At 38.9% G+C, this 16,610-nt stretch overlaps 1 protein-coding gene and 1 pseudogene across 1 annotated transcript in view; one reads left to right on the top strand and one right to left on the bottom strand.

Moving 5' to 3' along the window:
- The window catches only part of Jwa (PRA1 family protein Jwa), a 97,146-nt gene that overhangs the window by 64,764 nt on the left and 15,772 nt on the right, over window positions 1-16,610 (bottom strand). The gene's annotated exons all lie outside the window — the stretch shown is intronic.
- Window positions 8,204-11,850, top strand: LOC108361382 (uncharacterized protein K02A2.6-like; annotated as a pseudogene).

Raw genomic sequence — 16,610 nt, 5'->3', positions numbered from 1 at the left:
CAGGTTGTGAACAGGGTCGCGGAGGATTTCGTAGGGGAGAGGGCTAGACACTTTGCAGTGAAGAAGCGAGAAAGTTCGGAGAGATAGCCGTTTACTTTCGAACACAGGTCATCAATTCCATTCCCAGTCGCCATAATCGAGCAATCGTCGGCATAGGAGACAATCGAGACTCCCTCTGGTGGTTGAGGGAGCTTTGAAATATATATATATGTCAGGTCGACGCGACTGGTTTAGAAATTTTATTGAGTTTGATGTGCCCTTTCCAGTTCGCATTGGTAACGGTGATGCGATATATGCTATAGGTCAAGGCAACATTGACAGTATTAAGTGGCTAGACAAACATTTGGCAGACGTATGGTACGTTCCAAAGTTATTCGTCAACTTGTTCTCACAGGGTCGATGCCTCGACAAGGGTTGCATTATGCATGCTACGGAGGAAAAGTGCGTGTTTAAGCGAGACGGTCGTATCATCGCAATGGGACTTCGGCAAACCACTTTATATCGAATGATGATACGTACGAAGAATACTGAGCAATACGCAAATGTAACGGTAAAACAAAATATTCGCTTATGGCATGAGCGTTTAGCACATCAAAATATTGCGCAAGTGAAAGGTTTTTTACGAACAAACGGTATCGAGTTCATCGACGAGAAAAACTTTCAATGCGAAGCTTGCATTATGGGCAAGCATCATCGTTTGCCGTTCACTCGAAGAAACAGCGTTAGTTTTAGCTGTGGGGAAATTCTACATACAGATGTGTGCGGAAAAGTGCACATTGTTTCACTTCGTGGAGCGCGATTTTTTCCTTTGATCAAAGACGACTACTCACACTACCGCTTTGTATATTTTCTGAAACAAAAGTCGGAGGTTTCAAATAAAGTTATTTCTTTTTTGAAACTGGTTCAAACGCTTACTCAGCATAAAGTAAAGATGGTTCATAGCGATAATGGAAGCGAGTATATTAACGCTGAATTGAAATGTTTTTTCGAGAAAGAGGGTATACAACACAAAACAACAGTGGCGTATACGCCTGAGCAAAATGGTTCATGTGAACGAGAGAACCGAACGATAGTCGAAGCAGCGCGCACAATGTTACATTCGCATAATTTGGATTTGCGACTGTGGGCAGAAGCCGTGAATACTGCAGTATACGTATTAAATAGAAACGGCACAAGCACAATGAAAAATAAAACGCCTTTTGAGTTGTGGCGTAGAAGATCTGTAAACTTAAAAAATTTGCATGTTTTTGGTTCGAATGTTTATACACACATTCCCAAGCAAAAGCGACACAAATTTGACAAGAAAGCAACCAGATGTATTTTCGTGGGGTATAGTGAAAACTCTAGTGGTTTTCGTGTTTACAACCCAGAAAGGAATACAATTGAAGTCGTGCGCGATGTAATTTTTAAAAACAATGAAGAAGCTGGGTCGGTTTGTGAAGATTTTGGAAATGAGGACGGTAAATCTGTTCAATTGAATGTTTTGAGTGGTTCAAAACTTGGTGAGGATATCTCAAATGGACATTCTGATGCAGAGGCAGAGCCTGTTAATGTTGGCTTAACGAATATTAATGTAGAGCAAAGCAACGACTCAGTACAACAAATCAGCAGCGACGGTGAATCGAACTACGACACAATGAGGGTAGGGCTGGCGGGAGTAATGGTAATGGGAATTGCGCTGATATTTGCTATTCGTTATTGACAGTGACCGACGAACCAAGATTCTATCATGAAGCAATTAAGTCGAAAGATAGTGAGAAATGGATCAAAGCAATGAACGAAGAGTATGATTCGCTCATAAAGAATCGTTGGCTGTTGGTTGATCCGCCAGGGAATGAAGGAATCATTGACAATCGCTGGGTTTACAAAATTAAAGAGAAAAGCGATGGCACAGTTGACCGGTATAAAGCTCGTTTGGTAGTAAGGGGTTTTACACAGTGCTATGGAATTATCTACACAGAGACATTTAGCCGTCGTAAGATTTTCGTCGATCCGTGTTATTTTGGCATTAGCAGCTAATCGCGGAATGAAGACTGTGCAATTTGATGTGAAAACTGCTTTTCTGTCTGACGATTTAAAAGAAAACGTGTATATGAAGCAGCCAGTAGGATATGAGGACGGAACCAGAAAGGTGTGCAAACTAATGAAAAGTCTGTACGGGCTTAAGCAGGCGTCACGGTGCTGGAACGAGAAATTTACAAGTTTCGTTAAAAGATTCAATTTAGAGGTGACAATCTTACAGTTCTAGCCATTTACGTCGATGATGGTTTGATAACTTCAACAAGTGAAGAGAGCATCAAACCAGTTGTTGATTTCTTATGTAATCAATTTGAAATAAAAATCCGCGAAGCAAATTACTACTTGGGCTTTGAAATCAATCGTCGTTCAAATGGATCAATTCATTTAAGTCAACGTACTTATGCACGGAATGTGGTAAATCGATTTGGTCTTCAAGACTCAAATGCTGTTTCGACACCAGCCGACAGCTCACACCGTTTAGAAGTTTCAAGTTCAACAACGCCAGTTAAGTTAAGTTTCCATATCGAGAGGCCGTAGGGTGCTTGATGTACTTAAGTATTGGAACAAGGCCGGACATTACATACGCCGTTTCATTATTCAGCCGTTTTCTGGAGAACCCGTCGTATGAGCATGTTGCAGCCGTGAAGCGAATCATTAGATACATCAAAGGAACGATTGACTACGGTATACTTTTTGAAAAATCTAACGAATTTAGTTTATCTGCTTTCAGTGACTCAGATTTTGCCATGGATCTAGCAAAGAGAAAGTCGACCTCAGGTCAATGTTTTGTGCTGGGCCAAGGAATTATTAGTTGGAACTCTGAGTTACAAAAATGTGTTGCGCAATCCACGGCAGAGGCAGAGTACATAGCGGCATCCGAAGCAACACGCGAACTAGTATGGCTGACGAGACTCATCAAAGTGATAGATGAACGTTTTCGTAACGATATATCGGCATTATATGTTGACAATCAAAGTGCAGTCAAACTCGTCAAGAATCCGGTATATCACAAGCGCACGAAACACATCGATGTTCGTTATGTTGTTGTTGTTGTTGTTGTTGTTGTAGCAGCATGCGAATTCCCCAAAGACTTTTTGGGGAGTGTTGCTGGAGTGACAGTCCTTGGCCAGATATGAATCTGGGTCGTTCCGGTTACGTAGACCCGACTGTCGATATTCGTTATCACTACATATATAGGGCCTGTTCGAGGCACGTAATAAAAGCGGCATTACTGCCGTACTGATGAAAAATGGCAACATTGTTGCAACTGCCCAACTGAAAATACATTGCTAGAAATTCACACAGAACGTGATACTTTAATTATTCCCGCAACACTGCGGTTGTGATTGAAACTCGAACAAGCCCATATATATATAAGTTTGAAAGAAATAAAATAAAAGTAAAGTCGATCAGTTCAGAAAATCAGTTGGCCGATATTTTCACAAAGGCCTTACCTAAAATTCGTTTTGAGAATAACAAATTAAATATTGTAAAGTTAAAGTAGAGTTTTTTTTGTTTGCTTTCCAAACACACTTTTTATGAATTCGTTTTAATTAAATTAAAATTAAAATTCTAATTAAAAGATGGGAGTATTAATAGTAAAGCAATGCCACGTCATATAGGGTATATAGCTATAAACGGTACTATGTATTCGCATTACTGGAGGATGAATTCTAATAAACCAGAACAGTTAGTTCACTATTTTGTCTCAAGCAGAGCAGCCGTGTTTTACTTTTTAGTCTTGTTTTCTTAGCTTTCGTGAAGGCTCGCAGCAAATTCAGGAGTAAAGTCCTCTCTCGACGTACAAAAACCACGCTCTATAAGTCACTCATCATGCCCGTGCTGGTATATGGCGCAGAAGCATGGACAATGACAACATCCGATGAGGCGGCTCTTGGAGTGTTTGAGAGAAAGATTTTGCGGAAGATTTACGGGCCTTTACGTGATGGCGACGGCGAGTACCGCAGACGATGGAACGATGAGCTGTATGAGCTTTACAACGACATGGACATAGTACAGCGAATTAAAATACAGCGGCTCCGCTGGCTTGGCCATGTCGTTCGAATGGACACCGACGCTCCAGCTCTGAAAGTATTCAACTCGGAACCCGCTGGTGGTAGCAGAGGAAGAGGGAGGCCCCCACTGCGATGGAAAGATCAGGTGGAGAAGGACTTGGCTTCACTTGGCGTCAGTTGGCACGAGGCAGGAGAAACGACTGGCGTGTTTTGCTGAACTCGGCCAAAATGGCTTAGGCGGTTACAGCGCCGAAAAAGAAGAAGAAGAAGCAAGCGATATGTAATAGAAAACATTACCAAAAATTTACATTTATAAAGCAAATGTAATTCAAGTTAAGCTGTTAATGATATAATTTTTAAATGTAACTAATATAATTATTAACAAGACTGATTGCAGAAAATAGTAGAAAACATTCCCAAAATTTTTCATGCTTAAAAAACCAAATGTAATTAAATTACGATATTGAAGATATATTTTTTAAATGTAACCAATATTATGATTAAGAAGACTGATTGTAAAAAAAGTACAAAACATTAAAATTAAATTTTTATTTCAAAACCAAATGTAATTAAATTAGGATACTTAAGATCTAACTTTTCAATGTAACCAATATAATGATTAGCAAGACTGATTGGAGAAAATAGTAGAAAACATTACTAAAAAATTGAAATTTGTAAAAACCCAAATGTAATTCAATTATGATATTGAAGATGTAACTTTTAAATGTAACCAATATAATGATTAGCAAGACTGATTGGAGAAAATAGTAGAAAACATTACTAAAAAATTGAAATTTGTAAAAAAACCAAATATAATTCAATTCAAGATATTTAACGTGTAATTTTTAAATGCAACAAATATAATTTTTAATAGATTAATTTATATGCATTATATCAATTACATCGTTACTATTTGTATATTTCTTCATATAGTCCCTTCGAATAAAGGATTTGTTTGAATTCCATTAATTTTGTTTAATATATACTGGAATTTCAATGCAACCATGGTTTATTTTGACTATTTGGGAATATTTGTCTATACGATTTTTCTTTGGTCAGAATTTTATGTGAATATTCATTTATTTCATTTTAATATCTATATGGCATGTTTATTATACCATAAAAAAGTTAATTCATTGTCTATTGCGTAGAGCAGTGGAATCCGCTTCATATATTTATGCAACCTTACAAGACAGTCGATTGACACAAATGTCAATATTTATTCAACCTTGTAGTACTTAGTTTGTTCCAGTACTCTTCGGACTAAAACCTGTGGAAATGTCAAAGTACAATTTTACTCTCTCAGCTGAGAGTAACAGGATAACAGATGCAGAAGTGTACGGGAACGCAAAAAGCACTTTTTCCAGCAAAAACGTCATTTGGTTTGTTTACTTGTCATTAGTACAAGACTGATTTGGCTGAAATATCAGTAAATAATGATTAAAATCTTTACAATTAATAATAATTGCATATGTATTCGAATATTTCATTATTTACTTCCATTTCTTAACAAATGTAAGGTTATTTGCTTTCACCGCGTTCTGTTTTTGTACACAAATGCAACTCTACCTATCGTTTGACACTTTTCATGGATTTGCCAGAAGAAAGACTCCGGACTAAATCTTGAATCTTCATTCTGGGAACAGTTGCCCAGTTACTCTCACGAGAGTGTTCCCAGATACAGAATTTTTTGCGTACGGGAACGACTTTGGACTAAATCCTGCAAAACCTGCAAATCGTAGACGTGCTGGAACGCACTAACTGATTCATGGTATGAATCATTGAAATGTTCTCTTTGATGGACGTTGGTAATGAAGACCAACTTGTGCTATAATTTTATTTTAATTTCAGTGATAAATGCTAGTATAGTTTCCAGTGATGCTTCTCCATCATTATTAAATATTTGTGTAATTGATGAATATCTGCATAGAGAAGTGAATTTTCTTCAAGTTGAGTCCCACCTTGGTCATGTGAATAGAATATGAGCTATATCTTCTGGACAGTTGCAAAAATCACATCTCAATATCTTTTAATTTTGCTAAAGTGTGTTTACCAAATGTGTGGTCGGATAAAATACGGCATAACATTTTCGTTTGTGCCGGTTTCAGTTTGTTTCTGTATGCATAAAACCATGGTTTTGTTATAATATTCGGGAATGTAGCATAATATAGTCTTCCTTTTTCCTGACTCTTCGATGTATATTCTTCTTGCCAGCTTGTATTCAATCCCCTGATGACTTGTTTGATAGCGTCCTTAATCGTCCAGCCTATATCTTCTTTAATGCCTATATGTTCTGCACTAGTTTGTTCTAGTGTAAATTCTTATGTCCAGGAATATAATGAATTTCTATTTCCCTTATTGAACTGATGTGAATTGTGTTAATGACTTCTTTTGTCAAGTAATTGTTGTTGTCTTAATTTTGTAGTGCTAAAGCGCCCGATTTGCTATCAGTCAGTATTGCAATTTTGTTGTATCCGTGCGTCCATGCAAAATTGATGGCTTTCCCAAACGCCCATAGTTCCGCAAACATTGATGACATTCTTTTATTATCAAAAAATGCTCTTGTAGTATTCGATCTTTCGTGGTAGAAAGCAGCTTTACTAACATTTTCCTTTACAGATCCGTCTGGGAATAGGATCTAAAAATTTCTGTTTTTTAGGTCTGCTATTTTGTTGTTGAAAAGTTGGGCAATTAACTCTGATTTGTTTTTTACCGTTCCTTTGAAGAAGTCGGTATTCATCTGGAGCTTCGTGGTACTTATTTTCTCTTGTGTAACCGTTGTTATATTTTTGAAGAAGTCTTCAAATTTTTGACATATGTGGGTGTAACTGGTTGAAAATCTGAGTTGGTTATTCATCAATAAATCTTTTGTGGGTAGTTCAAAGGCCCATGTTTATAATGCCATGTGGTAAATTACATGAACTGGTGTTGAACAGATTAATCCCAGACATTTCCTCATATATTTGTTGTTACAGCTAGACAGTTTTGCTAGTGCGTTTTTAGAAATGTTTGCAAACGACGATGCGGCATACTCTAATTTAGATCTCCCCAAAGTTTTGTAAAACTTTAGTGCTTTAGTTGGTGAAATGCCAAAGGTGCAACCACTTAGCGATTTTAAGAAGCTACAGGTCCTAACTACTTTATTAACTATTTCGCTTATGTTTAGATTAGCCGAATTATTTTTATTTATGAATCTGCCTAGATATTTTATTGAATTCACCTGATTAAGAGTAATGTTGTTGATCTGGATGTTTAGTACTTTCTTCCTATTATTAAAGTGGATGACATTAGTTTTACTGAGGTTTAGTTTGAGATCCAGTAGGTCGCATTTAGCTATGAATATTTCCAATTTTTGTTTTAATTGTCTGCAGGCTGTTTCTAGATTATTGTTTGTTGAAATGAGAAAAAAATCGTCGGCAAACTGAAATAGGGTGCTGTTGTCGTCATTTAGTTGGTGCAGATCTGCCGTATACAAATTAAAGAGGATCGGACTGATGCCACTGCCTTGTAGTAATGCTTTATTGACTTCTATTATGTCTCAAATGATACTAGCCTTAAGTTTGGTACTTTATTGTAATCGTATGGTAACATCTTTTTATCGATACATTTTGACTGTCACTATAAGTATTACATCATTTTCAATTCTAAGATATCAATTATCATAGTTGTACACTGATCTATAGTTTCGTGTAATAAAGTACATATTAAACCGAACATAATAGTTGGCGACGAGAGGAAAGCAAAACTTGGCACACCAAGATGGATTCTGAGCAGCTAAGCAGTCTTTTAACAGCATTGTCGTCCATGACAACAGCAATGCAGCAACAAGCAAATGTTGGAGCAGCGAGCACGAGCGTCACCATGTTAACCACATTCGAGGAATTTAATGCAAAAGTGGAGTCATTCAAGAACTATAGGAGCCGCCTGGAGTTACACTTCCAAATAAAAGGTATTTTCGAAAATAAAGAACTTTGCACGAAGTTATTATTGCAATATATTGGGGCATCGAATTATGCACTTCTAGTGACGTTAGCAGCGCCACGAATAATTAGCGAATTGCAATATGCCGCGTCATTAAGTTACTTGAAAACCATTTTAATGTCAGAAAGAATGTTCTGGTAGAACAACATCGATTCTTATCTGAAATCCAGAACAAAGGCCAGACAATCGCAGAATTTTCAGCTCAATTACAAAAAAAAGCTAGCGATTGCCAATTCACATGCGAATGTAGCAAATCAGTGGCAAACTTATTTTTACGCGCGCAATTCATACGAGGGTTGAGCGATAATCACATTAGAGAACAACTACTACAAAACCCTGGAGACAATTTTACTAAGTTAGTTGAGCGAGCATCAGCTCTGGAAGCAGCGAAAATTGATAGTCAAGAAATAGCATCGGGAACCGGCCCCAGTGATGTTAAACAGGTTAGAACTAAAAGCAAAGGCGATAAAGTGAAGCGAAATAAATACAAGGAATTAGGGTTAGAAAATAGGTGCTTGAGATGCGCGCGCCAAAACCATTTGACAAAGAACTGCAAAATGAACAAAAACAAACTAAACTGTGAATACTGTCACGAAACAGGGCATGTAAAAGACGTATGTATAAAATACAAAATGAAGCAAAGAAAAGATCTAAAACAAACGAATAAAGTTACAGATTCGGAAAGTGAATTTTCAGAAGATACCGTGGATATCCACAAAGTTATAGACATATACAAAAATGCAGAAATATCAAAGAGAGAAATAGACAAATTCTATGCAAAAGTACTCATAGAGGGAAAAAGCCAAAAGTTCGAAGTTGATTCAGGGGCCGGGTACACCTTATTACCAGAAAATGATTTCAATAAACTGAAACTGAATGTAAACCTACAGAAGTCGAACGTCGCTTTCCGTTCGTATACCGGAGAAATTTTTCTACCAAAAGGAGTAGCAAAAGTAACGGTAGAGTACAAAAACAATAAGTCAATAGTAGATCTGTATGTGGTATCCGCTAGGCATACGCCTCTCTTAGGTCGAGTTTGGATTCGAAAGCTAGGTATCAAGTAGAAGATGTTGATAAACAAGTAAAGGCAAAAACTCTATGCAACATAAATTCTATTGAAAGTCTAGTAACAAAATATCCGGAAGTATTTGAACAAAAAGTGGGGTGCATACCGAACATTTCATGCTCTCTGAAGTTGGTACCAGGAGCAAAACCTGTATTTTTGAGAGAGCGACAAATACCTTTCGCACTATGGGATAAGGTCGAGGAAGAGCTCGACGAATGGGAGCGCGATGGCATTATCACGAAAGTGAATACCAGCAACTGGGGTTCACCATTGGTGGTTATTCCAAAACCGAACGGCAAGGTCCGTCTGTGCGTCGACTACAAAATAGCCGTCAACCCACAATTAGAGCCAGCTCACTACCCAATCAAAAGAGTTGACGAAATACTGAATACCCCAAAAGATTGCAAATACTTCTGTAAGCTCGACCTGTATAAAGCGTACCTGCACGTAAAGGTTGATGAAGAAAGTAAGAACATACAAACAATATCAACACACAGAGGCACATATCGCATGAATCGTCTCGCGTTCGGGGTTAAGACCGCGCCGAGCGAATTTAACTGTATCTTAGACCAAATCTTACGTGATTTGCCAGGAACATCATCATATTTTGATGATATTATTGTATTCGCGAAAACCAAACAAGAATGCGAAGAAAGGCTAACGAAGTGCCTAGATAAGTTGAAAGAATACAACTTGCACGTTAACAGAGATAAATGTCAGTTCTATAGAGAAAGAATACAGTATATTTGGGGTATACGATAGAATACAATAAAATCACAAAATGTCCGGAAAAAGTAAAAGCCATTCGCGATATTCCGACCCCAAAGAGCCCTGATGATCTGAGAAGGTTCTTGGGAATGATAACGTATTACTCGCGGTTCATTCCAGATCTATCAACTATTACTTACCCTTTGAGGAAGCTACTATCCAAAAATACAAAATTTAAATGGTCCGCGGGATGTCAATCCTCGTTCGAAAGACTTAAGCGCGAAATTCTAACCGATAGAGTTTTGAGGCCGTATGATGCAGATTTGCCTGTGGTTTTGACGTGTGATGCTAGCCCTACGGGCATTGCGGCAGTGCTGGCGCATGAAGAAAATGGGGTCGAACGACCGGTATCATTTATCTCACGAGCGTTAACTAAAGCAGAACAAAATTATAGTCAGTTAGATCGCGAAGCGCTAGCAATAATATTCGCAGTTGACAAATTTTTTCAATATTTGTATGCAAGAGAATTTACATTAGTCACAGATAATCGACCCCTTTCTCGAATTCTGCATCAGAGCGAAAAAATTCCGGCAATGACATCGGCTCGACTACTACGTTACGCCTCTTTTCTTCAAGGTTTTAATTATAAAATGAAGCATCGGAAATCAGAACTGATTACACACGTCGATTGTTTGTCTAGAGCACCAGCAAAAGACTCGTCGAATAGATTCACATATTTTCTAGATGAGGAAGTGAATGCAATACAAATAGAAACAGTAAATACAATATCCACCAACATAGTTACGGCGATATCTATTGCAAAAGAAACCGGAAATGACCCGGAGCTAGCTGAATTGAGAACGAAATTGATAAATGGTAAAATTCAAGATCCGGAATACACCATACAAAGTGATATTGTATTGAAGGGCCAAAGGGTAATGATTCCAAAGTCCCTGCGTGGCGAAATCCTAAAAGAGTTGCACTACACACATTTGGGAATCGTGAAAATGAAACAAATGGCTCGGCGATATTGCTACTGGAAAGGCATCGATGCAGATATAGAAAACTTAGTAAAATCGTGCCATGACTGCGCGATGGTCCGAAAGGATCCAGCACAAATAACCACTCATAGTTGGGAACAGCCGCAAGAAAATTTTGAAAGGGTTCACATGGACTATGCTGGTCCATTTCAAAATCATTTTTTCTTCGTTCTCATCGACGCAAAATCAAAATGGCCGGAGATAAGGGTAATCAAGAATACACCCATGTCCGAGAGCACTATCGAGTTATTAGAAGATATATTTTCAACACATGGACTGCCACAAGTGCTAGTCTCCGACAACGCTACAATTTTTCAAAGCAAATCGTTCAGATTATTCTGCCAAAGTAACGGCATCGTTCAAAAATTTATCGCACCAGGACACCCAGCTACGAACGGTCTAGCGGAAAGACACGTCCAAACGCTGAAGAACAAACTCGAAGCAATGCAGCACGTTAACATACCAATGCGCAAGAAGGTCCAAGAAATTGTAAGCCGTTATCGAATCACACCTTTAGAAAATAACAAAACTCCCGCGGAAATTTACCTGGGGTGGAAAACTCGAACCNTAATAAAGCAACATGGAAATTCGGCGTAGTTACAGAAAAGTTCGGGAAGTTACATTACAAGTTGAATTAGATAATGGCTATACCCTCAAGAGACACATAAACCAACTTTATAAATCAAGCGTAACTAACGTCGAGGATCGCAAAGAAACTACGGTAATAGAGAGAAAACAGAAACTACCAAACGAGATAATCAGCGAGCGTCGAGTAGCTCCGCACATAGCTCCACAGCAACAAGCCGAAAGACAGGAGGTGGTACATCCACAACAGGACGCCGAACGACAACCCGAGCCCGTAAGACGATCAGGAAGGGCACGTAAACCGNTACAGCAAGAAGCCGAAAGACAGGAGGTGGTACATCCACAACAGGACGCCGAACGACAACCCGAGCCCGTAAGACGATCAGGAAGGGCACGTAAACCGCCAGTCCGACTTCAAGACCATGAACTTTATTAGCGTGGGAGATTATTATGTCTCAAATGATACTAGCCTTAAGTTTGGTACTTTATTGTAATCGTATGGTAACATCTTTTTATCGATACATTTTGACTGTCACTATAAGCATTACATCATTTTCAATTCTAAGATATCAATTATCATAGTTGTACACTGATCTATAGTTTCGTGTAACAAAGTACATATTAAACCGAACATAATAACTTCTATGTTCTGTGCTCCGAGATGGTTAGTCCTTTTGCTCAAGAAGTTGTGAATCCAGCCAACAACTGGTTCTGATATTTGAAATTGTATTAAGGTATTTGTCATCTTTCTAATGTTTATGTTATCGTATGCTTTTTCCAGGTTAATACATGCTCTACTACATGTTTTCCCAAACTTTTCTGATGCAATATATTGTTAATAAGGTCATTTATGCATAGTGATGTCGATCTTCGTTTACGAAACGCATATGATCTCGGGGGTAGAAGATTATTCTTCTTAATGTGATTGTCTAGATGCATTTTAATAAGCCCTTCCATGGTTTTGAGTACTGTTGATAATAGCGATATAGGTCTGTGATTTTCGACCATTGCTTGGTCTTTACCCGGTTTCAGAATTGGTACCACTTTTATTTGTCTCCATTCTTCTGGGATTTGACCTCCGATCCAAATGTTCGTCAGTATTTTGAAAATCGCTTCATTTTCCGAGTCCTGTAAGCTATTTAGCATCCGATAGGAAATCCCATCTAGACCTTTCGCTGAGTCTGGTTTTCTGCTATGTAGGAAGTCTATAAAGTTATTAAAAGTAAATTCCGGTATATTATTTTCAAATTGTGGGTTATTATTAAACGCAATAGTTGCAGATGACAGGGTGGACCTAGTTCGGTTTCCTATTACTTGTAAATATTCATATTTTTGTGAATTGTTCCAGCTGTTGTTAGTTGATTTGGTGCATCCATATTTTTTAAGTCTATTTATTTTATTCCATATAAATTTGCTGTTTTTTGTTTCATTGATGTCTTGCAGAAGTTGGTCGAAGTTTTCCTTTTTGCTGATTTTAATTTCTTTTCTGAGGTTGTCTTGTGCTTCAGCGAGTTTTTGGAGATTTTCTGCTGTTCTGTAAACTTCATATCTGGCTCTAGCGTTATTTCGTAATTTATACAGTCTTGCCACTTCATTGTTCCACCATTTTTTGGGTACGTATTTATTGTTATTGTTGATTGTTATCGTGTTTTATTTATTAGGTCTTTGATATTTGTGTTGAACTCCTGTAGGGATTTTCCAATCCTGGTTTGTGTTATGCCATCTAGTATTTCATTATTAAGTATTTTGGTCGTTTGTGATTTTTGGTTTGAACGTCTTATACAATTCAATTAATATCGGGTGATGGTTACTTCCGGTAATTTTAAGTGGTAGTGTCTTCCAAGTTAGGTTTTGACTGCCTTTGTTGCAGAACGTGACGTCTATGCAAGAAGAAGTGTTGACTGTACGGAAAGTCGTACTACCGTCGTTTAGACATACAAAGTCATAGTCGTTCGCAAGATTTTCTAGTATTTCACTTTTAACGTCTGTGTTGTTTCCTCCACAAAGTGTTGATCTGCAATTCACATCTCCAGCTATTATGGATTTACCTGGTAAATTATGAGCCATAATAAATGTTTCCCCGAGTTCCGTTTTAAATTCTAAAGTTGTCATATCTGGTGGGCAGTATATACTAAATATATTAATGTTATTCTTTAAGTTAAGGGTGGTGACTCCCGATTATGTCCGCTGTTGTGTTAGATTTAATAATTGAGAATTGTATGTGTTTCTTAATATAGATACCCGTACCCCCGTATCCGTCTATCCTGTACTTTCCAATGAAGTTGTACTGTGCGAGGGATGTTGTACTATTGTTGGTCAGCCAGATTTCACTTAAAATCGCAATGTCAACATTTTCATGTTGTAATGTTAGCTCTAAAAGTTCTTTGTTATTGTTTTTCCTAAGACTCTGTATGTTGTATTGTATAATTGTCCTTTTTGGAGTTGATTTTTAATTTAAATAGATCTGATAATACGTTAAGTTGTTTTAGTCCATTGTGTATGTTAGCTAATGGAGTGCAATGGGGTATAGTCGTTGCGCTGGGTATGCAGTTACAGTTGCATGGCTATACTCAATCCCGACTCTTGCGTCCTCGTTCGCGCACTCTGGACAACGTGAGCAACCCATGTGCGAGATGCGGTAACCAATCCGAGCGGAGCCTTGGGTCACGGCAGAATGAGAGGGAGCTTCGGTGGGGCCACTCCGACTTATTCGGTTTAAGGGCTCACTGAAGTCTGCAGCGTCTGTTCACCAGTAGGTGCGGCTGCAAGCGGGTGTCTGCTTGGAGCAAGCGGCTCGCTATATAAACGTGTATTTGGTTGCGAAACCACCCCCGTCCCAGCAATGGGTTGTGCGCTGGGCTTGGGACCCGCCACGTAAAAACCACTTCCAGTGAAGAAGCAAGGCAAAGCCTCGGATGACACCCCCCTTATGATGACGACCACGGCAAACGTTTAAAGGACTACGATTTGAGGGCATGCACCTGGAATGTCCAGACCCTTAATGGATAAGGTGCCTCTGCCCGGCTGGTTGATGTCCTCGTAAGGACAAAAGCTGACATCACCGCCATCCAAGAAATGCGTTGGACGGGGCAAGGCAAACAATGTCTGGGGCCTTGCGACGTCTACTACAGCTGCCATGTAAAGGAGCGCAAATTCGGTGTTGGATTTGTGGTGGGAAAGAGACTCCGTTGCCGAGTACTGTCGTTCACCCCGGTGGACGAGCGTCTAGCCACAATCCGCGTCAAAGCGAGATTCTTCAACATCTCGCTCATCTGCGCCCATGCCCCGACGGAAGAGAAGGATGAGGCATCCAAGGATCTCTTCTATGAGCGCTTGGAGCGCACATACGAGCGCTGCCCCCGTCATGATATCAAAATCGTGCTTGGCGACTTCAATGCCAGGGTGGGCAAGGAAGGGATCTTTGGAACCACCGTCGGAAAATTCAGCCTCCACGACGAAACGTCCGACAACGGATTGAGGCTGATCGACTTCGCCGGGGCCCGAAACATGGTAGTATGCAGTACTACTACTACTGCAGTACTGTCTCCGGATCGAAAAACGAGAAACCAAATCGATCATGTTGTGACAGACGGAAGGCACGCTTCCAGTGTTTTAGACGTACGCACACTCCGAGGCTCAAACATCGCCTCGGACCACTATCTTGTTGCAGCCAAGATACGCACCCGCCTCTGTGCAGTAAAAAATGTGCGCCCAAATATGCAAGGAAAGCTTAACGTCGAAAAGCTGCAAATCACAACAGACAGCCAGCGCTTTCGCTACTCGACTCTCACACCTGCTCTCAGAGAGCACTCTTCGACAAACCGACATGTGCGAGCATTGGAACCACATTTCCCGCTCATTAAGTACCGCCGCCGAAGAAGTAGTCGGATTTCAGCGAGCCCGAAAGAACAACTGGTACGATGAGGAGTTTCAGTTTCAGTTTATTAATCATTTTGCTTATATCTACATAAATTTCAAATAAAATCACAATACTGCAAAGCATGTATATGTATAACGTACTAGATATAAGAAAAGATAGGGCATTTTATATGTTAACCATAACATATGTCTGGAATGCGGACTAAAACCAAAGAGATATTTTTATCAACGTCCCGCGTTGATTTTGATGTCTATGTTTTTGTGGAAACATGGCTGAATGCTGACTTTCATGACGAAGGGTATTTTAATCCAACTTTATTTAATGTATTCAGGAAGGATAGAGATCCGGTGAAGACTGGCCACTCCAAAGGTGGTGGCGTCCTAATCGCCTTAAAGCGCTGTATCCGCTCGTCGTTACATCAATTAGGGAATCTAGATACTCTCATAGACCAAATTTGTGTTTGTGTCCATGGATCGCTTGGAAAATTATTCATTTGCACATCCTATATCCCGCCTAATAGTACGGACTATCTATACAGCTGTCATGTTGACAATATCGTCGATCTTTGTGAGCAGAATCCTGACTCTTCATTTTGCATTCTTGGCGATTTCAATCTTGCAGATATAGTCTGGTCCGACCTACAAAGAAATGGTTTCCTGACTCCAACACATGTAAACAGGACGTACGAGATAAATTTTCTGGATAGCCTGCTTAGTTTAAACTTAATTCAAATTAATTCATTATCTAATAAGTTGTCTAAAATTCTTGACCTTGTCTTTGTTGATGAAAATTCAATATTTAACTTAGAGGAATGCAGTTTTCCGGTTATTAAAACTGATATGCATCATGTGCCCATAATTATTTACTTGGAAATGTTTGATAATTTCACTGCAAGGAATATAACGTCTGGGTTCTTTAACTTCCGCGATGCTAACTTTCAGGCTTTCGATATTGCCTTGTCTGAAATCAACTGGCACTCTGTTTTTATTTCTAAGATCGTCTCAGAGTGTTTTGATTCTTTTGTGTGCACACTGAATAATCTTTTTACTAAATATCTTCCGCTGCTGCCGCCTAGGATTCATAGATTACCCTGGTACACAAGTAGACTCAAGAATCTTAAAAACAAAAGAAACAAGTATTATAAACTACATAAAAGTCAGCTCGATAATGTTAATCTCAAGGCTAAATATATCTCTTTCATGAGACAATTTAACATCTTGGATAAATTTCTTTATAACAAGTATATTAGTAAATTTGAGTCTGATTTGAAGGAAAATCCCAAAGCCTTCTGGAGCTTCATCCGTCCCAAATCGGGC

This window comes from Rhagoletis zephyria, unplaced genomic scaffold (genome assembly GCF_001687245.7).
Source record: "Rhagoletis zephyria isolate East Lansing unplaced genomic scaffold, Rhagoletis_zephyria_1.1 Rzeph_scaffold_00750, whole genome shotgun sequence".
In the NCBI taxonomy this organism is placed as follows: domain Eukaryota; kingdom Metazoa; phylum Arthropoda; class Insecta; order Diptera; family Tephritidae; genus Rhagoletis; species Rhagoletis zephyria.
Note: the sequence above shows the minus strand (reverse complement) of the source record. Positions and strands in the feature narration are given on the sequence as shown.